Raw genomic sequence first — 10,765 nt, forward strand, 5'->3', positions numbered from 1 at the left:
TTGGAGTGTTGATCTGTCCAGAGGTGATAGTGGAGTGTTAAAGTCCCCCACTATCATTGTGTTTGGGTCTATGAATGTTTTTAGAGCCAGTAGTGTTTGTTTGATGAAGTTGGGTGCTCCTGCATTTGGCGTGTAGATATTTAGGATGGTTATTTCTTCCTGTTGGAGAGATCCTTTTACTAGTATGTAGTAACCTTCTTTGTCTCTTCTTACCTTTTTTAATTTGAAGTCAATTTTGTCTGATACTAGGATTGCAACTCCAGCCTGCTTATGGGGGCCATTTGCTTGATAGATTTGTTTCCAGCCTTTCACTTTTAGAAGATGCTTACTTTTGCTGGATAGATGTGTCTCTTGGAGGCAGCAGAAAGATGGATCTTGATTTTTCATCCAAGTTATGAGCCTATGTCGTTTGATTGGAGAATTAAGTCCATTAATGTTGACAGTTAGGATTGAGAGGTGATCGTTTGTTCCTTTCATTATCACTGTCTTGTTTAAAGCTGTGTCTTCCCATTTCTTGATCTAGTGTTTACTAATTAGGGTTCATTTCTCTGTCTGTGTTGGGATCTTGATTATTTTCCCTGTATAGTACCTCTTTAAGGATTTTGTGTAAAGCTGGTTTGGTGGAGATATATTGTTTCAGTTTTTCCTTATTGTGGAAGACTTTTATTTGACCTTCGGCTATGAAGGAGAGTTTGGCGGGGTACAGAATTCTTGGTTGGTAGTTATTTTTATTTAGAGTTTGGTATACTTCATTCCAGGCTCTCCTTGCTTTCATGGTCTCTGCTGAGAAGTCTGGGGTAATTCTGATTGCTTTTCCTTTATATGTGATTGTTTTCTTTGCCCTAACAGCTTTGAGTATTTTTTCCTTGCACTCTGCTGAAGCTGTTTTGATCACAGTGTGTCGGTGGGAAGTCCTATTCTGGTCTGGTCGATTTGAGGTTCTAAATGCTTCTTGTATCTGTATAGGCCTTTCCTTCTGGATGTTTGGGAAGTTCTCAGCTAATATTCTGTTAAATAGGTTGCCTATTCCATTAACCTCTTTCTCCAAGTTTTCCTCAATACCTATTATCCTTAAATTGGGCTTCCTGATTGTGTCTTGAATCTCCTGTAGCGATCTGTTTTGTTGCTTGGACTGGATTTGTATTGATTTTTGATCTTTCTCCATAGAATCTAAGGAATCTTCAGCTCCTGAGATTCGATCCTCTGCTTCAGTTAGTCGGGACTGTAGGCTAGGTACTTGATTTCAAATCTCTTTTCCTTCTGACTGGTCTTTCCTGATGATTTCCATGTCATTTCTTAGGTCCTGTATGGACTTCTTTACTTCATTGACTTCATTACTTTGGTTTTGAGTGTTGTCTCTCAAATCTTTAAGTTGGGTAGCTATCTTTTCGTTTGCCTCTTGAAGCTCACTTAGCTTTCTATTTGTGGATGCCATGAAATTCTCCATTAATTTTTGCTAAATGAGCTTTTATCTCTCTTCCCTCACCACAATCCATTCTTTTGAGGAGTTGCCAGTACAATAACCATACCAGGAAGTACTTAATTTATTAAGCTACTGCTTTTCTTAATCTCAGTGCAGATATTTACTGATAAACAGCTACCTACGCAGCATGTTCATGTCGTTCCTAAATGAGCTTTTATCTCTCTCCCCTCACCACAAATCAGATTCTTCTGAGGAGTTAACAGTACATTATCCTTTCCCCTGTGTAATTACCTTCAAAGCTCCAGCTGTTTTTATTCTCAGAAGGTTTACTCCCTGATATACAGCTGACTACCCCCTTCGTAAGTGCGGGTCCTAAATGAGCTTTTTTCTCTGTTCCCTCACCACAATCCAGATTCTTTTGGTGAGTTACCAGTACAGTAACCATACCAGGAAGTACTTAATTTATTAAGGTACTGCTTTTCTTAATATCAGTGGAGATATTTACTGATAAACAGCTACCTACGCAGCATGTTCATGTCGTTCCTAAATGAGCTTTAATCTCTCTCCCCTCACCACAAATCAGATTCTTCTGAGGAGTTCCCAGTACATTATCCTATCCGCTGTGTAATTACCTTAACAAGCTCCAGCTGTTTTTATTCTCAGAAGGTTTACTCCCTGATATACAGCTGCCTACCCCGTTTGTAAGTGCAGGTCCTAAATGAGCTTTTTTCTCTGTTCCCTCACCGCAATCCAGATTCTTTTGGGAAGTTACCAGTACAGTAACCATACCAGGAAGTACTTAATTTATTAAGCTACTGCTTTTCTTAATCTCAGTGGAGATATTTACTGATAAACAGCTACCTACGCAGCATGTTCATGTCGTTCCTAAATGAGCTTTTATCTCTCTCCCCTCACCACAAATCAGATTCTTCTGAAGAGTTCCTATGAGCTGAAGGGCTCCTGAAGAGCTCCAATGCCCAACGTATGAAACTGTAACCACTCTGTACGTCAGTTTGATAATAAAAATTTGAGGAAAAAAAATAAAAAAAAAGAAATATAAAAAAATAATAATAATAAAAAAATAAAAAATAAAAAAATAAAAAAAATTCCTCTACCTTTTAATTAAAAAAAAAGAGCTTGCTTTTTCAAGTGCATGTGCTTGTGTGGTAGCCAAAGTGTCTGGGTTAATTTTCTGAAATAAAAACTAACAGCAAATAGACTTTTCCCTGTCTATTCCACTCTTCTGCACTCCTTGCCCAGTCCATGTATTGTTATTTTAAAATAGATGTATGGGAGTTTGGAATGTGGCCTAATGGGTTTGATTCCTCAGCACCACATATATAGAAAAAGCCAGAAGTGGCATTGTGGCTCAAATGGTAGGGTGCTAGCCTTGGGCAAAAAGAAGCCAAGGACAGTGCTCAGGCCCTGAGTCCAAGCCCCAGGACTGGCAAATAAAATAAAATAGGGTGTACGAAATAAACCCTTTTGTACTCCAGACTGGGAGGTTACTGCCTGGAATACCTGAGCAAAGTTTGGATCTCCAGGGTAAGGTGGTAGCTGAGCATATCTTAGATACTGGCCAAAAAGATCAAAAGCTCCACATAGAACATCAGAGATCTTAAAATGCAGCTCCTCAATTCATTACACATCCAATGGAATCTTACATTCCCTGTATACTGCCAGTCAATACCCTGTTCATTTTTCTCTAGCCAGTGTATTCACTTAGCATGTCTTACATTCCTAACCTCCTGGAATCTTCACCAAGGGCTGTATGAAGTAGGAAAACAGTTGTTTAAATAAGAAATAAAGCACAGATAAAGTAAGCAACAGATGTCCCAAGCTGGGATTGCAATCCATTCTTTTGCTTCCTCCCAAAACAACTAGAGTATATCCTTATCATTGAGATAACCAAGGGAAAGTGGCACATGGATAGGGGAGAGGGGTTGAACTCAGGACCTGGGCCTGTCGTGAGACATGTGCTTGAGACCAGCACTCTACCGCTTGAACCACAGCTCCATTCTGACTTTTTTATAGCTAAATCGACATAAGAGTCTTGTGAACTTTCCTGCTGGGCTGGCTTTCTGGCTGGCTTTGAACCACGGCCCTCAGATCTCAGCCTCTCGAGTAGTAGGGTTACAGGAGTAAGCCGCCCGCACCCAGTGACACTTGTTTTTTTTGTTTATTTTTTTTGCTTTTTGTTTTTGTTTTTTAATCTTCACTTTTCCCTTTGACCAGGGAAGAGGCAGGTAGTTGATTGCTGAGGCGTCACTAGACTGCAGGGGATAGAATAGGATCCGAAGGAAACAAACTAGTACAGGTGAGAGGAATTTCCTCCTCTACACCAAGTCTAATTCTAGCCAATCACAGTCCTGCAAGTCAAGACAGACCCGAGAAGCTAGTGTTTCCGAGCCTGATTTGAACACAACTTCCACAGGCAAGGAAGGCACAGAGAGTGCAGCGATCCCACCCCTGTGAAGGGAGGCTGCACCTGAAAACAACACCAACTGGGGTTCAGTACTCGCGTGAGAGTGGTGAAACTTAGTCCATGGCGTACGCCGCGCGGATAGCGACCTTCTTGGGGTCACACCAGATGCGCATTCACATGCGGCTCCAGGAGCACCTCGCAAGAGCAGTTGGCAAATTCTTCTGGGCTCCAGCTGCATTGGCCACTGGTCCTAGCCTGCGCACAAGCACCTACCCCCTCTCCCTTTCCCAAACCTCCCCTTTCCCCAGCGCCCCAGATTCCCCCAGGAACACATCTGAACCCTCACCTGCACGGTGGCGGGCAATGGCAGCACAGCCCGTTGGCAGAGGCGACCGAAACAAAATTTGACCGCCTTGGAGTTCTTCCAGTAGACGAACAACACGATGCCAAATGGCAGGTAAAGGGCGCCACCGGTGGAGAAGATGGCGTCTGAGGTTAACTGGCTCACCTGGCACCTCTGGCGCCCTGCTTCATACACCTCGCCCCAGCCGAAGAGCAGTGGGGCGGGGCGATGAGCGCCACCAGGGCCCAGGTGAACGCGATCATGAGCACCAAGGCGCGGCAGCAGGCTCAGAGCGAGTACTGCAGGTGGGGCGTGATGGTCCAGTACCGGTCCAGGGCGATGGCCACCACGTTCCAGATGCTGGCGGTGCAGCACAGCATGTCGAGAGAGATCCACATGTGACACAGGTTTCGGCCCAGACGCCACCGCCTCCCTGCCGACAGATTGCTCACCAGACTCAGTGGCATCACCACGGCTGCCAGTAGCGCGTCCGAGATGGCTGTCCAGACCAGGAGGTTGTGTTGCACGCGATGGAAGGTGCAGACACGCAGGATGATGACCAGTACCAGCAGATTCCACAAGAACGTGGCAGCGATCAGCAGTGCCTGCAGCGTTAACACCAGCATGGTGAAGACAGAGAATGATGGCTCCCAGCCAGGGAGGACAGCTTCACCCAGGCTCCACCCCATGACCCCGCCGGGCCCCGTGTTACCATTATAGGTCTCAGGTCCCAGGAGAACTGCGGTGGCCACCAAGAGGTTTGCGGCTTCCAGGGCGCACAGGCTCAGGCCCTGCACCCCGCAGGTGAGCAAGTAAGAGGGGACACTGTGCTTGGAGAAGATTGGCAAGTGGCATAGGGCGCCCTGTCCAGGTTCCTCCGCTGAGCTGCAGTCTCCCTTGGGCGCCCCCCTCAGGAAACCTGTTACACAATGGAGGAAAGAAAAAAAGAAGACAAGAAAAAGTGGGGCCTTTCCCTTGCTGCCCCGCCAGGCACGCAGGTCCCCTGGCAGCCTGCAGTCCAAGGGCAGGGAAGTGGACTGGGCCCAAGTACCCGGGGCCATACAAGGGTGGGTCTTGCTGTGTCGCCTCACCCACGCCTGCCGCGATGGAGCTGGGGGGTGGGGGGGCTGGAGAGCACTCATGGGAGGGTGCCGGGCGACTGGGCCTGTGGTGCAGTCCGACCAGGAGGGAATCGACCTGCTTAGGAATCCGGGAGGAATTTCATTCCCACATCCTCCCTGGCAGGTCCAGAAGACAGCGGGCCCCACCTAGCCCGGGAAACACTGGGTGCTGGTGGTTTCCAGACATCTGGCTTGTCCCTCTAGCCCAAATAGCAGACCCAGGTGTTGGAGTATGTAAATGGCAACATCCTCCACCTGGCTCTGTCCCGCTCCTGCTCAGCAATTCGGCCCCACACGCACCACGGGGCTTCCCAACTCCCTGGAAAAACTAAAATTAAAATGTAGCTACTGCGTGTGCTGGCACAGAGCTTGACAAAGAGGTGATGTCCAGCTTCTGAGCCAGCTCTAGTCTCCCCTCAACACACCCAACTTTCCGCCATCCCACCTCACCCACACCCTCACCCTCACTGAAGACTTAAGTCCTCCAAGTTCAGGTGGGAGACTTGGGGGTGTGGGTGTGATTTCTCCCTGAAGAGGATATGAAGTCAGGGCTTCCAGCATGCTAGGATCTGAGGATGAAACACTCTACCACTGAGCTACACTCCCAGCCCAGGAGTGGTAGATTTATTTGCTTTTCAAGAACTGCTTTTGTTTTTATTTTTAAAGTATCATTAAGTAGTTGGACATAGGAGGTTCAATTCAAAGTATCCGTGCTTGAGTACACGCATTCTGATCAGAGTCGCCTCTTCCATCGTTCTCCTTCATGTCTCTCAACCCCACCCATCTCCTTGAGATACCCAGTTCCACTTTCACATGTGCACATTGAATATTATGACTGCGTTGGCCCACTAGGTATTTTATAGACACTTCAGCAAAGGGAGAAAAAACTTAGGTGACAGTATCCTCCCTCTCTACCAACTCCCTCTACCAAAAAAAGTTTCAAACTTTTTTTTTTGTACCACTCCTGGGTCTTGAACTGAGGGCCTGGGTACTGTCCCAGAACTTTTTACTTTTTTGCTCAAAGCTACTTGAATCACAGCTCTATTTCTGGCTGCGTGTGTGTGTGTGTGTGTGTGTGTGTGTGTGTGTGTGTGTGTGTGTGTGGAGAGAGAGAGAGAGAGAGAGACTGGAAATAAGAGTGTCATAGACTTTCCTGCCCAGGCTGATAGCAGTCAAATTCCATCAGTGCCCTGCAATTATCTCCATTTTCGAAGATGAGAAAATTGTCTCAGTTTCAGTCGCCCAGAGTATACAAGTGATAAATCAAGCAGCATAAATAAAAAGTGCAACTATGAAGAGCATATATAGCAACAGGGAAAGTGTTAAGAGAAATTGGCCACATAAAAACTATATTTAGGCAGAAAAAATTATATAGAGAGGTCCACAAACAGAGAATTAAAAACACGCTTGGCATTCAATGGTGCAGTATGAACGTTTGTATGTTTTAATATCTTTGCTCTTACTTTGAGGATTGTTCAAAAATAGAGTTTGGATGTTAAAGTATTTCAAAGTTTAATCTGTTTTCTTCTCTTTCTCCTTTTCATTATTTCTTTATTCTATTCTTTTTCTTGTTTTGCATGTGTGAATGTGCACAGACGCTGCTACTAGGGATGGAACTCAGGGCCTGGGTACTATGCCTTTGGTTTTTCAGTCAAGGCTGGTGCTCTACCATTTGAGCCACAGCTCCACTTCTGGCTTTTTGTTGGTTAATTGCAGATTAAAAGTCTCTAGCATTTCTCTGTCCAGGCTGGCTTCAAATGTCAATCGTCAGATCTCAGCCGCCTGAGTGCCTAGGATCACAGCCATGAGCCACCAGAGCCTAGCTCCACTTTCTTTTTAATGATTCATTTCATTGTGTTAATTTTCTCAGAAGCTTCCAGAATCCAGCTGCTCTGGGACCAATATCAAACCATGTTCCCCGAACGCTTCTGCTCTGTGTGTGTCATCTTTTCCCTCTTCCAACCCAGCTGTTGACACGCATTCTCACTGCAGTTATGCCAGCCTGCCTGGAGATCCAGCCCTCCCTCCATCCACGAGCTCCTTCTCAACACCTAACGGAACATCCCTACATTTTCCTGTAAGTCTTTCCTGGACACCATTTCCCCCAGTTTCTAACCTTATCATCAAGCTAAACGTCTTGTAAAGGCCAAATGTTTTTACTTTGACTCCTTTGCAAGTTGGTTTTTATGTCTTCTGAGTGTGCTGTCATGTTTGTGTAAGCTAAGGGCTGTTGTGTCTGGTGTGTAGAGTGTAGAAAGTGCGGGCTTGTGAGCACATGAGGAAGGAAGAGGAAGGCCATTGGTGGAGTGTCCTACTTTCAGAAAAGATTGCCCAGGCGCCATGGGCATGGCCACTGGGAAAACAGGGGCAGCCAGCCAGTCACTCCACCTGCTGCAGCCTACACAGCCTTCTGTAGTCTTCTACTGGGCAGAGTGTAGGGCCCACTGCTACTACTGAGCACTCACACGGCCAGCTAGTTATATTCTTTTTATCTATTCCACTCTTGGAACAAAAGCAATGCAGCTTTCGACTGGTTTTATTATGCACTTTAAATAAAACTCTGAAGCTGGGGGTTGGGGATATAGCCTAGTGGCAAGAGTGCCTGCCTCGGATACACGAGGCCCTAGGTTCGATTCCCCAGCACACATATACAGAAAACGGCCAGACGCGGCGCTGTGGCTCAAGTGGCTTAGTGCTAGCCTTGAGCGGGAAGAAGCCAGGGACAGTGCTCAGGCCCTGAGTCCAAGGCCCAGGACTGGCCAAAGGAAAAAAAAAAACTCTGAAGCTGGGCATTCATGGCTGTAATCCTAGCAAGAAAGTCCATGACACTTTTATTGCCGATAATCACACACACACACCACTCACACACACACTCACACACACAGGAGAGAGAGAGTGAGAGAGAGACAATCCAGAAGTGGAGCTGTATCTCAAGTACTAGAGGGATAACTCTGAGAAAAAATGCTCAGGGACACTGCTGAGGCCCTGAGTTCAAGCCCTAGGATGGGTACACACACACACAAACACACACACACACACACACACACACACACACACACGAGGCAAATATACTTGCCATGAGACTGTTATGGAACTAAAAGTAGAGCCACTAGCTCAGGGTTAAGTAAGTGTTCAGTAAAAATGACTAGCCCCTCATGGTAATTTATAATATTATAGATAGATAGATAGATAGATAGATAGATAGATAGATAGATAGATAGATAGATGATAGATAGATAGACAGACAGATACATAATATATAGATCATAGTTAAAGCCAGCCTGGGCAGAAAAGTTCCTGTGAGACTCTTATCCAATTAACCACTACAAACCAGAAGTGAATCTATGGCTTAAAGTGGTAGAACACTAGCCTTGAGCAAAAGAGCTCATGATTGTGCTTAGGCCCTGAGTTCAAGCCCCACAGTCAACAAAATACTACTAATAATGACCATCCCTATTCTTTTAATTTACTTTTATTGTAAAGGTGATGTACAGAGGGGCTACAGTTAGGCAAATAAGGTAATGAGTACATTTCTTGTTCCACATTGTTACCTTCTCCCTTGTTTATCTCAGGCCCCCTGAATCCCCCGCCCCCGCATGTTATAAGATTCATTTCCAACATAGTGTCTTGGGAATATCACTGTTGCATTGGTTCACTCTTTTTCCTTTGTATCACTATTTTGTTATTCCCCTTCCCTTCTCCAAATCAGACAAATGTATATACAAGACACAGGTTACCAAAATCAAAAACAGTGACAAGGGGATAAGCCAAAGGGGGAGGGGGGAAAGAAAGAAAGAAAGAAAGAAAGAAAGAAAGAAAGAAAGAAAGAAAGAAAGAAAGAAAGAAAGAAAGAAAGAAAAAAAGAAATAACTTACACAGTACATTAAAAAAAAAACACCCTCTTGTTTCCATATTTGGAGTTCATTTCCAATAACATCATTTCATATGGTCATATGTACCTATCCATTGAACTATTGTGATCCTCTTATAGGACTATCCTACAGATAGACTAATTATTACAAATGAAGGAATCCATAGAGCCTACGTTTCTTTGGGTCTGGCTTTTTCATTTAGTATGCTTTTTTCCACGCTTTTCCATTTCCTTATGAATAAGGCAATATCACTCTTTCTGATGGAAGCATCAAATTCCATTGTGTATATATACCACATTTTCTTGATCCATTCATCTACTGGTTGGTAGATGGTTGGTGATTCCATATCATAGCTATTGTAAATAATCCTTCACTGAACACTTATGCTGGTAGCATCCCTGTTCATTCAAATTGAGTATAGACCTCGATTGTGCTCTCTGATCTACTTTAAATATTGTGCTTTTTATACTTTTAACTTCTCAGATATTTGAAACAACTATATAGTTTGTTTCATACATTTTCAATCAAACTTACCAGCAACCTTTGTAGGTACCATTTTCATTTGCAGATAAAAATATGAAGTATTGCATCTTTCTGTAATGGATTGAATTGCATCTTCTTCCCCCAAAGTCATATGTTGATTTCCTAATCCCCAATGTGACTATGTTTGGAGATAAAGGGGTAAAAATTTAAATGAGGTGATAAGGGAGAAGCCTAATCCAGCGGGCAGTGTCATTCTAAGAAGAAACACTAGAGAGCTCACTTTCTACCAGCTGCTGCCCACGAGACAGGAAGAGAGCCCTTATCAGGAACAGAATCAGTTGACACCTTGAACCAGAACTGTCAGAAAAAGCTATTGGCTAATGAGCAATATTCCAAGTCAGTGGTATTTGATACTGCAGCTCAAGCTGACTAATACACTTGCTTAGAGACTCCTAGCAGGACTCAGATTTGACCTCCAGTTCTCTGTCCATGGCACCAACTGGCTCCATACATTGGACCAGTGGTTCAGTGTCATTGCTTTAGCTCTACTACAAATAGTTTCCTGTTAAAAAAAAGTTTACATGCTTGTCTTTTACAAGACTTTATTTTGCCTTAATTACAAGTCTTCTTGGATTTCTATCCCTTCATGCTTGACAGCTCTCCTCCTGGCAACTTCAGTCCAGACACACTGGCCTCCTGTTGCCTAGAACATGACATTGGTGTCTACTTCTTCGGGTTATGTGAACCTTTCTCTCTGCCTGGATGCTCTTCCAGGTGAGGCTTACCTACTGCTTCCGTTGGTTCTTTGCTCCATGTCCCATGCCAGCTAGATCTTCCCTGCCCATTGGGTCTATGACTTCTTTGTGCACAGGCACTTTCCCTCACACTGTTTTCCAGTACTTTACATCATCTCACAGAAGTAACATCATAGTATTTGTGTAATTGCTTTCCTTTTCTCTGTCTTCCCCACTAACATGTTAGCTGTTCTTGTGCAGGAAATTCGTTCCCTGCCATATTAGCATCCTGTTCTGTGCCTAGTGCACAGTTGATGATTTAAAACATTCAAATGAGTTCGTTGAATGAATAAATTGGGGTTTG

At 44.5% G+C, this 10,765-nt stretch overlaps 1 pseudogene; it reads right to left on the reverse strand.

The window, feature by feature from the left end:
* Window positions 1–3,961: 3,961 nt before the first annotated feature.
* LOC125367578 lies at window positions 3,962–7,521 on the reverse strand (annotated as a pseudogene).
* Window positions 7,522–10,765: the final 3,244 nt, after the last annotated feature.

The sequence above is a fragment of the Perognathus longimembris genome, chromosome 19 (genome assembly GCF_023159225.1).
Source record: "Perognathus longimembris pacificus isolate PPM17 chromosome 19, ASM2315922v1, whole genome shotgun sequence".
Lineage (NCBI taxonomy): Eukaryota > Metazoa > Chordata > Mammalia > Rodentia > Heteromyidae > Perognathus > Perognathus longimembris.